Below are 14,580 nucleotides of genomic sequence, written 5' to 3'. Positions count from 1 at the left end.
CAACTGGTAAAGTTGAGCAAAACCTACTACCCGCCCAGGGCTTTTGCCAAACCTTGGCGGGAGGTCCTCTTTGTTTTAATGCGATATATCATTCTAGATGGTAGGTTCACAAAAGTTTATGGTTATCACTTTGTTCTGCTGAATCAATTTAGGCACAATGATAAGGTTAACTTCCCTTATTTTCTGCTTTGTTCGATGAATGCGTCCCTTAAGGCCTACAAAGAGAACCCACGGGGTGATGCTGCCATGCATCAAGGCCTTATGGTCCTAATTTATGACCATGTTAAGGCCAACCAAATTGCTTGGATGCAGCCCTCTGTGGATTTTGAGGATGAGGAGTCTAACCCTGCCTTCTCAGAGGAAGAGGAGTCTGAAAGTGACCCTTCGACTGACACTGAGGACAGCATGGTTGTCTCGGATTATGAAAGTGGGAAGAAGAGGAAATACATCAAAACCATACCTTCATCCTCTAAGGGCAAAAAGCCTAAAGGTAGACCCCTAATTAGAATTTTTTCCAAAGAGGATACTTCGGATGACTCTGAGGAGGAGAACCCTCAAGGGTTGCTGAAGAAGAAGACAAAAGCTCACACCTAGACTAGGAAAATGCACAAGAAGAAAGAGGAGACTGTTAAGGAACTGGAAGACCACGAGCAGGTAAGGGCCCTGGAAGCTGATCAGAATCTAGAAAAGGAGATCATGGAAGAGGCTCTTAAGGCAATTGACACAACTACCACCCAGCACACCCCTAAAGAGCAAAAGGCAATCCCTGGTAAAGTTGACCCCCCCTCTAACCCTCCCCCTGAGGGTTTGCAAGGTTTCATGGAAACTATGGAGTGGCTTATTAATGGTTACAAGAAAGTTATGGATGAAAACAAAAAACTCTATAATAGAATCTTGATCCTGGAAACCATCAATACTGGGGAAGGGAAGACCATGGCCAACTACATAGAGGACTTGAAAAGCACCATTGCCAAAGCCGAAGACATAAGAGACGCTTTCAACCCCAAGTTTGAAAAAACTGAGAAGGATTTGTTGGAAAGGAAAAATCTCACTGACACTAACGACCACACTCTCTCAGAAACTATTAGCAAAATTGGTAAAATTGAGAAGTGTCTGAAAAACATTGTTGAACAAAGCCTAAGCATCTTGAAGATTTTAGCCAACAACACCAACACTTTCATCAGCAAACTGGATGAAGAAAAGGAAATCTTGGACATTGACCCAAAAATTGAAGGAACAGGGGAAGCTCAAGGCCCCAGAACCCGTACCAGAGGCAAAAAGAAGGACAAAAAACCTAACAAGGATCTGGAAGACCTTAAAGTTGTCAGGGCCACTTATGATGAGCTGGTGATTAAGGCAGAGGACTTGTTGAAGAAAATTACGGTGTAGCACCTTCTTTGTTTCTTTGCTGTTGTTTGTTTTGTTGTCCTTTCGGTTCGCTAGCTTCTTGCCAATCTTTTTGTATGCAATTCTTAAGCACTAATCTTTTTGGTGTCTTATCTTAATATCCTTTGTTAAAGGTTTTGGGTCCTGAAAACCTAAGTTTTTTTAATTAATCAGAACATGTTACAAAATTTATACCTCAAGCATCGAAGTTGCAGTTGTAGTAACTGCGGGAGGAGTATGGGATACCGCTGCTGCATCTTGAAATGCATATTATTTGTCTCAATTTAAATTGATGTATAAATAAAATTCATTTATGTAATTATAAATTTAAAGTGACTGATAAATAAAATGCTATGAATTCAAATCAACACACTTGTGTCTATCGTTGATGGGCAAACACCATGTCCATCAACTCATTTGTCAACGCGAAATCTTCAGTCGTGCAGGCCTAACATCTACTCCCACAAATCATGCACAGATGAGATGTGGATCCATCTACACCAGTTGCATCATCTATCCCTGAGCATATCCCCAAGCAACTAACACACATATACTGAATGGGCCCTCTGTCACCACCTGGAGCAACTAATGGCTCATCATCCAGTACAATAGGGTGTGATGACAACGTCCCATGTTGGATGATGGCACCAGTCAATGATGTGGCCGCCTGAAGAGTTTGTAGCTCGATCGACTCTTTCAACTCTACTGGGATAGCTTGATGCACCTTGGGTTTGGGTGCTAGGGGATGACGACTCTATGGGGCTACTCGTCTATGGGCTCCAGGTCTATCTTGGGCAGAGCCGCCACCTCTACCATGGAACTCTCTCATGTCAAAATAGTTTGGCCGCACATTAAGCACAAACTCACATTATACTTTTCTCAAAAAATACAATGGCACCTCATAATTATTACAAGGTGGATCATCAAAGACCATCTGCCACCTCTGCCAAAAAAGATTTTTCATCTGCACATTGGTACACCAATATATGGGAAACCTCTTTGTATTAAGAGGTAACGACTAACTAGTTTTAGGATCAACAAAAAGGGCACATATTTGTTGTTTACTAATATTTTTGTTTTTCACTCCCTCGTATGATAACCCATCAGCATAGTATTAATGATACATATCCCTAAAGTTTCCCCATTTTGTAATTTGTGTGGAAACAACTATGGCACCACTAGCTAATGTTTCTAGGCTAGTGGCGAGGGATTTATGATGCTCAAGTTCGGATGTTTTTCAATTTATCAATCAGTCTATTTATTTTAGACGTATTTTGCCCTAACTAATTAATTAATTGCTCCTATGTTTCAAGTGTGCAGTCAAAAGGAGGAATTGGGGGTGTATCTTGTGTGTTTTCAGGAGGTGCATTTTGTTGTTCTTGTTGTGGATTATCAGAATCTAGTTTTTGAAACAAAAAATGAAAAAACCTAATCAAAGTTGATGAAATTAAATTCAAAATGTAAAACAAATTGAACAAATGGGAAAGAAAGACAAAAATTAACAAAAACTTACCTTGATCCATAGTGTCTGGAGGAGAAATGAGGCACCTTGTTTGCAGTTTGGCAGAGGAAATGGGGGAAAAAATGTGGTTGTCACGGGAAAATAAGACCCAATTTTTTTTTAAAACTTTTTTTGGCAGGTACCACGTACGCAGTCCTTTAAGGCTTATTAGCACATACGCGCTCACTTTTCTAAAGGCAGCGCGTACGCGCTACCTTTTTTAGGCTCGAGAACAACAGACCTAAGCACGTACGTGATGATTTCAAATTTTATAACTGCGTACGCGTTGCTTGTTTTTTCATGTTTTTTTTGTGGTGTCCACTTTTCTGACCACCATCTTTGTGCACATACCCATACATATGTGTGTGTGTGTGTATACATATATATATATATATATATATATATATATATATGTTTGTGTGTGTGTAGACATACACATACACATAATACATATATGTGTGTGCGTGTACATATACATGTATATGTATCCATATACATACACATACACATACACATACACATACACGTACACATACAAATACAAATACATATATACATATGTAACATATGTGTATGTGTATGTATATGTATATGTATATACATATGTATATATGTATATGATATGTACACATGCACATTAAGACGACATACATAGGTTAATCCAACCAATGCATAGGTCTAGATCTTGACATGTAGGGTCAATAGAGGTTCATATTGACACTTTTCCCTAAAGTGACACAAGGAACTCAATCAATAAACTTGACCTTAAGACAAAATTGAACCTACATGTGCACGTGTGGAGAATTGAATGACATAGCTTGCTTGTTCATCACAGTTATATCCCTCTCTTCAGTGATGCTCTCCCTCTATTTTGGAAGGCAAGGTGGATTGTCCCGCAACCATCTTAGCAACCACAATTGTAGTTAGCCCATTACATAATATATAATCATTTACAATAAAACACAAACACTAATCAAATATCATAAGCCTTAGATACACATATGAACAATTAAAAACATCATTCTAATGTAATCTAATTATCACATGCATAATTACCATATTTCAACTTGAAAGTGAAAATTATTGTGAATGCCATGAAGAGGGGTGAAACTAGAGATTTCTTGGTTTCTTAATCCCGAAGTTTAGCTTTTTTGGACCTATTTTGGAGTAAGTATGAGGCTTTCCATCCTCTTTGCATCCTCTTCATACTACAATTCTCCCAACTAAGCTTACAGTGGAAGTCAATCCCAAGATATTTGTTTTCTTCCACTTTTTCCAACGGGTTACCTTAAAAAAGGTAATTTGTTTGTCTTTTCTACTTAAAGAGAAGATCATGATTTTAGTCTTGGTAATATTCACTTGCATGGATTGGATTCTTGACAAAAGTGTTCTCTTAATCCTTTTTGAAATTAGGATAAGATCATCAACATACAAAAGCAACTACACCACATAGATGTCAGTTGGACACCTTCTACATTTGTTTTGCTTAAATAGTCTTCCAATTATCAATGTATAGACCAAACAAAGTGGGGGATATAATACATTCTTGTTTGACACCAATGTCACTACCAAAACATTTTGACATTCCTTCACTTGTTCTTGATTTTATCTCTAACCTACTCATAAATTCTATGTACGGTTTCTCTATTTACATCCGAGATACCCAATTCTTCCATTGTGTTTCATAATTTGTCTCTAGGCACCATGCCAAAGGCTTTCTTAATGTCCACAAAACAGCAATAGGTTTCTTCTCCTGGATTGTGGACCATATTTTTCTATCAAATGTCTAAGGGTGATGAAATGATAAATGGTAGAGTGTTTAGGCCTAAAATTTGTGTACTCTTTTGCTCTTTTTCTTTCGCCTTTTGCTCAACTACTGATTTTGCGTTCTATTATGCTCCTAAAAAGTTTGCCAACAAGGGGGTAACTGACCATAATAGTGCAATAGTTAGATGGCTTGTTGATATCCCCACTCTTAAAGAGAAGAATGACTACATTGATAGTCCACTCCATCAAAAAGTCATCCTAAATGACACCATTGAAAATACCTTTTATGTGAGGGGCAAGAGGCTCAACTCCCCATATTAAAAATTCAGTTTGAAGCCCATATATGTCCTCTACTTTACTGCTTACTAAATTATTTATTCCTTTATGATATCATTGATGCAGGAGCATCCCTAGTCAATGAACAATCTTGCATCAACCAAAAATATTTGTTTTTAGTTTTGTTCTTGTTCAGTCTGTGTTGCAGTTTTTGTGTTTCATTCAACATTCTTTAGTATTTGTTCATTTTCCATTGCAGATCATATTTTTGGCTTCCAGAGTTTTTCTTGTTCCTTCTTCTAGATTTTCAATTCATTTGGACGATTTCTGACAAGTTATTAGCTTCTGGATTGTCTGTTTCTTGGTTCCCGAAGCAGTTTGAGCTTATCAGCTAGTTGGAGATTTCTTCTCTTGCAAAGCGTTTTCTTGACTTGCGGGTCTAATTGGCACCACACATGATGTTCCCAGGTCCTTGGCCGACTTTCCTTGGTGGTCGACACTGCATTCTTGTCCTTGGCAGAGGAGATCTTCACACTTTGGGTCTGACCTATTTACACGTTTCATTTTCCTGTCTTGGAGAATGTAATCTTTTGTGGCCGACCTGGATGTGTTTTAGATGCTATATATATTGTTGTATTTAATTCTTTAGGAGATAGGGAAGAGATATGAGGATATTGATTCTTGATTTGTAATTAGAACACCCCTTGGAGGTCCAAATGGATGGTAATCTAGAATGTATTTTGTAACTAGGCATGTAAGGCTGCATGTTTGCCCGCATGTTGTTGGCTAATTTATGATGAATCCATGATATTGCGGATGTCCGATCTTGGATTTTCTCTATTCTGTGTTGGTGCTTCCATGGTGTTACTCTTGCTACATGATCTGGATTTTTCTCCTTGAGGACCCTCCAGACCATGGTTGCATCAGATGGTATCAGAGTTGGTTGTGAGCCTTGAGGCACTCCTTTGGGTGAATAGATCATCAATTTGAGGCATGTTGCAAGTGTGTTCAATAGATCTTTGACAATGAGGCAATTGGAACTTTGTAGTCAGACCATCAAGCTGAGGCAGTTGCACTAGATAAAAGGAGGAGATGCCACCGAGAAGGATGAACCTTAGAAGGGTAGAGCAGATGATGGAGGATTTCAGAATTGAGATGAGGAATGAGATCCGAAACGCACTGGTTGGTTTGTAGAGGAATCCATAATTAGAGGAAGTGTATGAAGAGGCAGTGGAAGAGTTGGAGGTCGAAGAGGTTGAAGAATCAATAGATGAGGGAGAAGATAGATTTCTTAGAGCGATGGCACAAGTGAGTAAAATTCATAAAGTTGAGGTTTCTAACTTTTCAAGTACATTGAATTCAGAAGACTTGATAGATTGGATTGGAGAGTTGAAGGACTACTTTGAGTTTGAAGATATTAAAGATCCACAGAGGGTTGGGTTAGCACAAACTAAGTTGAAAGGGCATTTTGCTTTATGGTGGAGAGAGTTGTAGAGGGATAGAATGGAGAATGGTGAGATGAAAATCACTCAGTGGAGGAAGATGATTGCAAGATTGAAGGCTAAATTCATTCCAAGAGACTATGAGTTGGAATTGTTCAAGAAGTTGCAAAACTTGAAGCAGAGGGACATGAGTGTGAAAAAGTATACTGGGGAATTCTACAAGATGATGATCGGATCTGGACATCGAGAGATGGATAGGGAGAATGTGGATAGATACATAAATAGGCTTGGATTTAACATTCAGGATGAGATAAGTATGTTGAAGATTTATATAGTTGAGGAGGCTTACTGATATGCTTTGAAGACAGAAGGTATAGTGAAAAGAAGACAACAGAATAACCCTAGAGAAATAGAGAGATATGCAACGAATAGAGGGCATATGAGTGGCAATATGGAGAAGAAGACTACTAAAGAAGAATCCAAATCTAATTGGAGTAAAGAACTAAAACAGAAGACAAAGAAAAGGAAATGGTAGTAGCAGTAGGGAATTCTTGGGTAAATGTTTCAAGTGTGGAGAAACTGGACATAGATCTTATGAGTATGCTTAGGGAACTAGTAAGAAAGGAATGGCAAGGAATTTCATGGCAAGTGAGGACTAGGAAATTGGAGCTACAGATGAGAGTGTGGTAGAACCAAAACAAAGAGAATCCCTTATGTTTAGAAAAGTCTTGGTGGAGCAGAGCAGAGAGTAGACCAAACCTACACAAACCTGAAGAATTTTTTCCAAACTGTATCCAAATCAGGAGGTAAGTGTTGTAAGGTTATTGTGGATAGTGGAAGTGTTGATAATCTGGTATCTGAGGAGATGGTAGAGAAGCTTGGTTTGAAGAGGCTTGAGCATCCTTGTCCTTATAAGGTGAGTTGGTTGAAAGATGATCACGCGAAAGAGGTGAGAGAGAAGTGATGGTGAATTTTAATAATGGACCTTACAAAGATGAAGTCTTGTGTGATGTTGTGTCTATGAGTGCTTGTCATGTTTTGCTAGGTAGACCTTGACCGTTTGATAGAGGAACTACCTATGATTGTAGAAGAAACTTGATCACTATTGAGAAGGATGGGCAAAAGTTTACTTTGGCTTCTTTGAAGGAGAAGGAGAAGGAGAAGGAAGTGGATAACTTGAGTTTTGTGGAGAGTTGTTATGCTGAGAATCAGGATGTAGAAGATGACATGGATTTGAAGAAGGACCTTGTTGATGGGTCTGATAGCTCAAGGTGGTACCAGATGGCGGTAATGTTAGAGTTATGGTGGCAGATAAGATGAATTCTTGTGGAAGAAATAAATCAGATTTGCAGAAGAAAGAGAGTGGTGGTAGGAGATAGTGTGCAGGTATGTAGCAAGGAAAGAGAGGAGAAGAGAAGAAGAAGTTGGAGAATCTAGTTGAGGTACAAGAAGAGGTAAGGAGAAAGAAATTTGTAGACAAAGAAGACATTTGGATCAGAAATGAGCATGGGATCTATATCCCAAATCCTTTTCGATGTTCATGAGTTTCCTCTCATGGAACATCTTTTTCTACCCGAGGTGTCTGATGCAGGAGCATCCCCGGTCGATGAGCAATCTTGCATCAACCAAAAATATTTGTTTTCAGTTTTTGTTCCTATTCAATTTGTGTTGCAGTTTCAGTCTTTCTTTCAACATTCTCCTGTAGTTGTTCATTTTTCATTGCAGATCACATTTTTGGCTTCTAGACTTGTTCATGTTCCTTGTTCTATATTTTCAATTCATTTGGATCCTTTTCTGGCAAATTATCGCTTCCGGATTGTCCGTTTCTTGGTTCCTAGAGCAGTTTGAGCTTATCGGCTAGTTGGAGATTTCTTCTCTTGTGGAGTGTTTTCTTGACTTGTGGATCTAATTGGCACCACATGATGTTCCCAGGCCCTTGGTCGACTTTTCTTGTGGTCTGCACTTCATTATTGTCCTTGACAGAGGAGATCTTCACACTTTGGGTTCAACCTATTTTACATGTTTCATTTTCTTGTCTTAGAGAATGTAATCTCTTATGGCCGACTCAGATGTGTTTTGGATGCTAAATATATTGTTGTATTTGATTCTTTGGGAGACAGGGAAGAGATATGAGGATATCGTTTCTTGATTTGTAATTAGAACACCCCTTGGAGGTCCAAATGGATGGTAATCTGGAATGTATTATGTAACTAGGTCTGTAAGCCTACATGTTTGTCTGCATGTTGCCGGCTAAATTATTATGAATCCATGATATTGCGGATGTCTGATCTTGCATTTTCTCTATTCTGTGTTGGTGCTTCTGTGGTGTTACTCTCGCTACATGATCTGGATTGTTCTTGTTGAGAACCCTTTGAACCATGGTTGCATCAATCATCCATTGTGGGGGACGAGTCTTTCTTGTGTATTCGCTCATAAAGAAGCCTTGTATACTCTAACCATTGGACATCTACAATATTGTTTTCAATCTGCTTTCTCCTTTGTTGTAGATCCTTCCAAAATCCTTTTGGATTGTGTTTTCCAAGAGAGATTAATTCCTTTCTTCTTGCATTTACTTTTTTTTTTTTTTTTTTTAATTGTTCCAAATTTTCATATTTCTTATTTTCTTTGTTCAATTCACTCTCTTTTAGAGATCTCTTGGTTGTCTTATATTCTTCATCATACCATAGGTTTGTCGAAAAAGTATTTATAGCCTTTAGTGAAACCTTTTGCATGCACTTAATGCCTTGTGAATTATTGGAATCAACAAACTACTATAAACATCACCACCTATCTCATTGATCATTTTATATGCTATGTTATTTTTTTATAACATGAAACCGTTGTTTAGCAATGAATATTTCTCTATTTTCTTGATTCATGAAGATTTTGCCAATGGGAAGGTTTTCCTCTCATGCAATGAACTTGTTTATTGTGTAGACTAATTAGAGCAAAGCCCAATTTAACAAGTAAAGATGCATGATCAGATTTCATCTTAATAAGACAGTTCCCAATATCAAACTCCAGCACACTATAAATAAAAAATAAAACTCTGTTTACGAAGTCCACCTTGACCATTATAAGTTTTGCATTTTGCACACCTCTCATAAGCTTTGAACAGTTGAACTGGATTGCCTTCCACATAATTTTTAATTAAATATATGGATGTCGGCTTCCGTTACTCCAGAATTTATTTCGTAAGATTTAGGGTGTGTGAAATCTGCCTTATGTCAAATCTACTTTCATTCTCTGGACTGCAGGACGGCATGTCGCATGAGATGGATGTGTGAGATAAATTTTGATGGGCGAGCCTTTCAGATCTGTATTGATCGTTTTGCAGCTCAAATTGCTGCCACGTTTACTGCTCTAAGGAGGTACTCACGAATATACTTCAAATTTAATCGATATTTAATGCAATACAGTGCGCGGGAATGATTATCCTTCACTCCCTGCAAATTTGCAATGATATTGCGGCAAAAACCCAAAAAAGATACCCAAAATATATTTGAAAATTTATACAAGGTATGTTTGATATTTTATCCTTCTTCCCAAAAAGCTATTTAGGCCATTTTTGCAATCATAACTCGCACATTTCTAAGGTGTAAATCGCAGAGGCTCATTTAATGGAAAGGTTAAGTTGCTCTCATCCCTCAATGCTTATAAATGCACGTATTCGGTTTCCACCGTACAACGTCCGCTCTGGTCTTCATTTTTCAGTGGAGTGTTTTGAATTTGGGTTTTCCTTTTCTGATTCAGGGGTTTGGGATTTTAGGGAATTGTGTTCTTTTCCTATCATCAACTATGGCAAATGTAGGTGGAATCATAAATTACAAGAATAGGTTGCAGGAATATACTATGAAAAAACCTCTTCCATTGCCTGTTTATGAGACTCTGACTGAGGGTTTAGACCATTTTCCTCGATTTAGGTCTTTTGTGACTGTGAACGGGGTCAGATATCAATCCACTTCTGGTCACTCTCGCAAGAAAGAAGCAGAATAGTCTGCTGCCAAGGCTGCTGTAGATGATTTCACCAGAAAGGTTTCCGATTACCAATTTGAAGTAAGTGTGATGTGTTTTTGGAAGAACCCAAATGTTAAGACATATATTAATGTGTTATCTTTAAAATATTTTTCAAAATCCAAATGCCTCAGTAGATTTTCTTCAAATGGCTTTTTCGAGTTTTTTCTTTAGACCTGTATGTTGTAGTCGTTTTTGCTTGAGTTTTTATGAATATTCGATTACTCTGTCAGTTTCAGTTGAGTTTATATAGACATTTCAGTGTGCTTTGTAATTCATGAAGCTTTTGTCATTTTCTCAAATGCTCTGGTATTCCTTGTTTTATTTTTTCAATTACCCATTATACTGAAATAATCAATTTTTTTCGAATTTCATTTTTGCACTCATATACTGTAATTATTATAATGCTTCTTTTTTCTTTTTTAACTGGAATGCTGTGAAGTGCTTTTAATATTTTAATCCAGAAATGCTGCTGGGGAAATCCACATGCAGGCTTTATTTTTGGTTGATGGGCCGGCTAAGTTTTCAAAATCCAAACTATGGTGTGTTTCTTTATTAGGCAAACTAGCTTCATAGTATCATAAAAAATGACCTAGTGCCATGCTCTCGTAAAGTTGGTAATATCTAAAAAAAAAAAATATACAAATCTATCAAAATCTAATTCTACCTTTGTTATCATTTAAATCTACCTTCAGCCATTCCTTTGACTAATCCTATGACTAGTATTCCTACTTTCACATCCAACATCATGGCTACTTCAACTCAAAATGTCATCCCTACAAGAAGTGGTCATGGCTACATCATGCCTTCTTAATAGGGCATCCACTACAATGTTGTTTTTGCCTTGACATACTCAATGTCAAAATCGTAAGCTTGTAGATTACTCACCCACTTCTGTTGTCTTTCGTTCAAGTCCTTTTGGTTCATAAAGTGTTTGAGACTATTGTGATTAGTTTTGACCATTAAAGATTGCTTTATGTGTTTCATAATACCGACTCAATTGAGGACCTATTTTAACAATGCTACACTGAACTTGTTTTTGAATATATGTAATTGACTTAGCATGGATTGAACAACGTGATCAACAAAATTAATCTTATTTTTCTTAGCGGTATGAGAAAAAAGCGTAATGGGTTACTGATTTCTGTGTTTCATAAATTTTAGATGATGTTTTCCTTATAATTCATAAATGCACTATAGGCTGGATTGCCTTTGATCTGTTAACTGCTTTGTATTTATTGCCAAACAACACGTGTTCCTTCTAAATTTACAAGACGGAATCCTCTTGATTATCAGGCAGCTCTGCACCGAAATGTTTTAAGAAGAATTCATAAAAAGTGGTAGAAGTTGTCAGATATGTATTTTGCAAAATGCCTTTGAAATCACCCAGCTGCACCTTCAGTTGAAATTTAGAGAGTGTCTACCTTATAATCAATGGGGTTAAGATGGAATTTTAGGGTTGTAATCTAGTGGTTTTGTCGAAGAACGTTGGATTTTTCTTAGTTGGTGCTGCCAGCATAAATTCAAACTCTTTTGGCAAAATATGTTCCTATAAAATTCATGTATTTTTTGTGATTTTTCTTACTGTTTTAATTTAAGATTCTCCTTTTTCTAATAATGTAAGTATGATTGCCTGACCATCTTCACAAAAATTCTTTTCTAATTAACAAAATAAAAATTTAATAGTTTTTTAATTGAAATTAAATTTATTAATTATTCCATAGTGAACAGTGGTGTTTCAAAACGTAAAATTAGAGAGTTACATGCATATAAAACAACTAGATCCACTTGACTGATATCCATTTTGTATTTTCAAGGCAAATCTCAAGTGAGAGCTGAATTCCTATATTACTTGGCCGGGGTTTTCTCAATTCAACTGTGATGAACTCCGAGACCTCGTTGGTTCATTAGTCATAAACAGGGCTTGTTCTGAAAATACAGAAAGATTACACCATCTCGAACTCTTTATGTATTCTCTTGATGCATGAGGTGATATGCCCTGGTTTTGGTGAACCTGTTTCGACATGGACATCACATCTCGATCTGATATGCACTGCACGGTGTTTATTATTACTTTTTAACTATTGGGTATGGAAGGCACCGTCTTGTGTTTTATGTGATTGGCTCTTAGGTATTCTATTTGTGTCATGTTGATAACATGTTTAAAAAAATATGACTAATAAAAAAACCATTTTTCACTAATTGCAAGATGTATAGCAGAGATGGGCATCTGTTGTATTTGTGCATAAGCTAATGATACTACGGGCATAAATAGCTCGATTCTGTTTATGCATTTCCTAGATGGTGATGAGATCAGGAAATTATTCAACACATATGGTGGTCTCCAGATTATTGGTGAATAAACGTGGCGATCCGTTTGTGACAGATATTGTTCATTTTATTTGCAATCGTTATGATCTAAGTCACCAGGTTCGGCCGAAATTCGTCGAACAAAAAAAAACAAAAAACAATTCGTTAAAATTTGCCAAACGTCAAAACAAAATTTATTTATTTATTTTAATAAATTTTTGGCCTTCTTCTTCTGTTAATATTTTTTAAACACATCTTCTTTTCTTTGATTAAAACCCATTAACCCGTTCTTTCTTCAGGATATTTATGTCTGTTAGAACCTTCAATTAGGATGAGAAAAAAAATGCTGAAGATGATAATTGATTACCCAATCAGTGAGGTATTCCAGTATTTGGTGATTCTGTTATTCTCATAAGATGAGATAAAGATGTTACTTACAATAAACCTTATTGGCAATTCATATGGAACCATCCCCCATATGAAAGATTGGTTGTTTTATAGAATATATCTGGCATATTTATACATATGGCGAACTTAATTCGAATTTTATACATTTCGAATTTTTCCCTCATCAAACTTCATTCGAATTTCAAAATTGTCGAACTTCGAATTCAAATTCGAACCTGGTGACTTAGGTTATGATGTTAAATATGGAGTATGTTAAATAACCTGGTCATTTGTTCCTGACAAATAAGCAGGAGACGATAGGGAAAGGACTTCTTTCTGAGCTTCTTGTAAGGGTGGGTATGAGCCAGGTCCCTCCCATGTTTTCCACTACCATGACAGGAGCTGCTCATTCTCCAACCTTTACTTCAATGGTGGAGATAAATGGGGTCTCTTACGTTGGAGGTAAAACAAAGAGTAAGAGGGAAGCGGAAGCAAAGGCTGCCTTTGAAGCATTTCAAGCAATTAAAACAGAACTTGGTAAGCTGTAGAGGATAGCAAAAAAATGAGCAGCTCTTTAGCTAACCGCAAATAAATTGTTGTAGTCAAATTGTTGTAGCCATATAATGTGTTACTAATGAAATCACTAATGCCGTAGAACCTGTTTCAGGTGAATCTACCTCCGAGCCTCAAATTCGTGTGCAAAGTGATAGGATTAATGCGTTGAAACAACCTAATCAATATAGCAAGGATGCGAGGTCTGAAACAAAAGCAACTATGTTGCATGGGTACTCATACCCAACCCCCTAGAACGCGTACCGGAGACTGGTACGCGTCTCCCGTACCGGAGACCTGTCAGGAGACGTTTCTACACATAGGAGACTCCATGTCAACGAACCCTCCCGTCTCCACCCTAAATAACATGTGCAAAAGTCAAAAAGTTTGACACGATGCATGGGCAGAAGCAAAAACCACCGACGTGAGCCCCATTTTCAGACATTTGTATGACATTTTGAATCGACTCATTTCACATTTGTGTACTTAAACTTCAAAGTGAATGTTAATTCTTGTTTTGAAAGTTCAATGCCTTTATATTTTCAGATTTTCTATAAATTATTAAATTATATTTAAAAAAAATTGATGTCTCCAAATACCCCCGTCTCCTTTTTTGAAAAAATAGCCGTACTGGTACCGGTACCAGTCTCCAACGTCTCCGAATACCCCCGTACCCATGCAACCTTGAAAAGCAATAACTAATGAAAGCTTTCTTAAGAATGCCTTAGTAGTTGGAGATAATTCTGAGCGGGCCAACAGTCATTTGGAAATGTTAGATGTGGAGAATGCACCTGCATATGGAATGGATTCTGGACTGTCACACAAAAATGAGGCAGGCTCGGCATGTGCAACATTGCAACATAACCAACTTGGACAAACATCATCATTGTTCCATCAAGTTCAAGTGAGAGTAGTAGATAAAAATCTCTATAACAGATATAGACA

General features: G+C 37.2%; 1 long non-coding RNA gene across 2 annotated transcripts; it reads left to right on the top strand.

The window, feature by feature from the left end:
• Positions 1–9,453: 9,453 nt before the first annotated feature.
• Positions 9,454–14,252, top strand: LOC131061413 (uncharacterized). Of its 2 annotated transcripts, XR_009358626.1 has the most exons (3): positions 9,454–10,428; positions 13,395–13,620; positions 13,751–14,252. It is a non-coding gene; the product is annotated as an uncharacterized LOC131061413 (long non-coding RNA). The 2 variants fall into 2 exon arrangements; XR_009358627.1 differs by lacking the exons at positions 13,395–13,620; positions 13,751–14,252 and adding an exon at positions 12,204–12,588.
• The last annotated feature ends 328 nt before the right edge of the window (positions 14,253–14,580 follow it).

The sequence above is a fragment of the Cryptomeria japonica genome, chromosome 8 (genome assembly GCF_030272615.1).
Source record: "Cryptomeria japonica chromosome 8, Sugi_1.0, whole genome shotgun sequence".
Taxonomy (NCBI): domain Eukaryota; kingdom Viridiplantae; phylum Streptophyta; class Pinopsida; order Cupressales; family Cupressaceae; genus Cryptomeria; species Cryptomeria japonica.
Note: the sequence above shows the minus strand (reverse complement) of the source record. Positions and strands in the feature narration are given on the sequence as shown.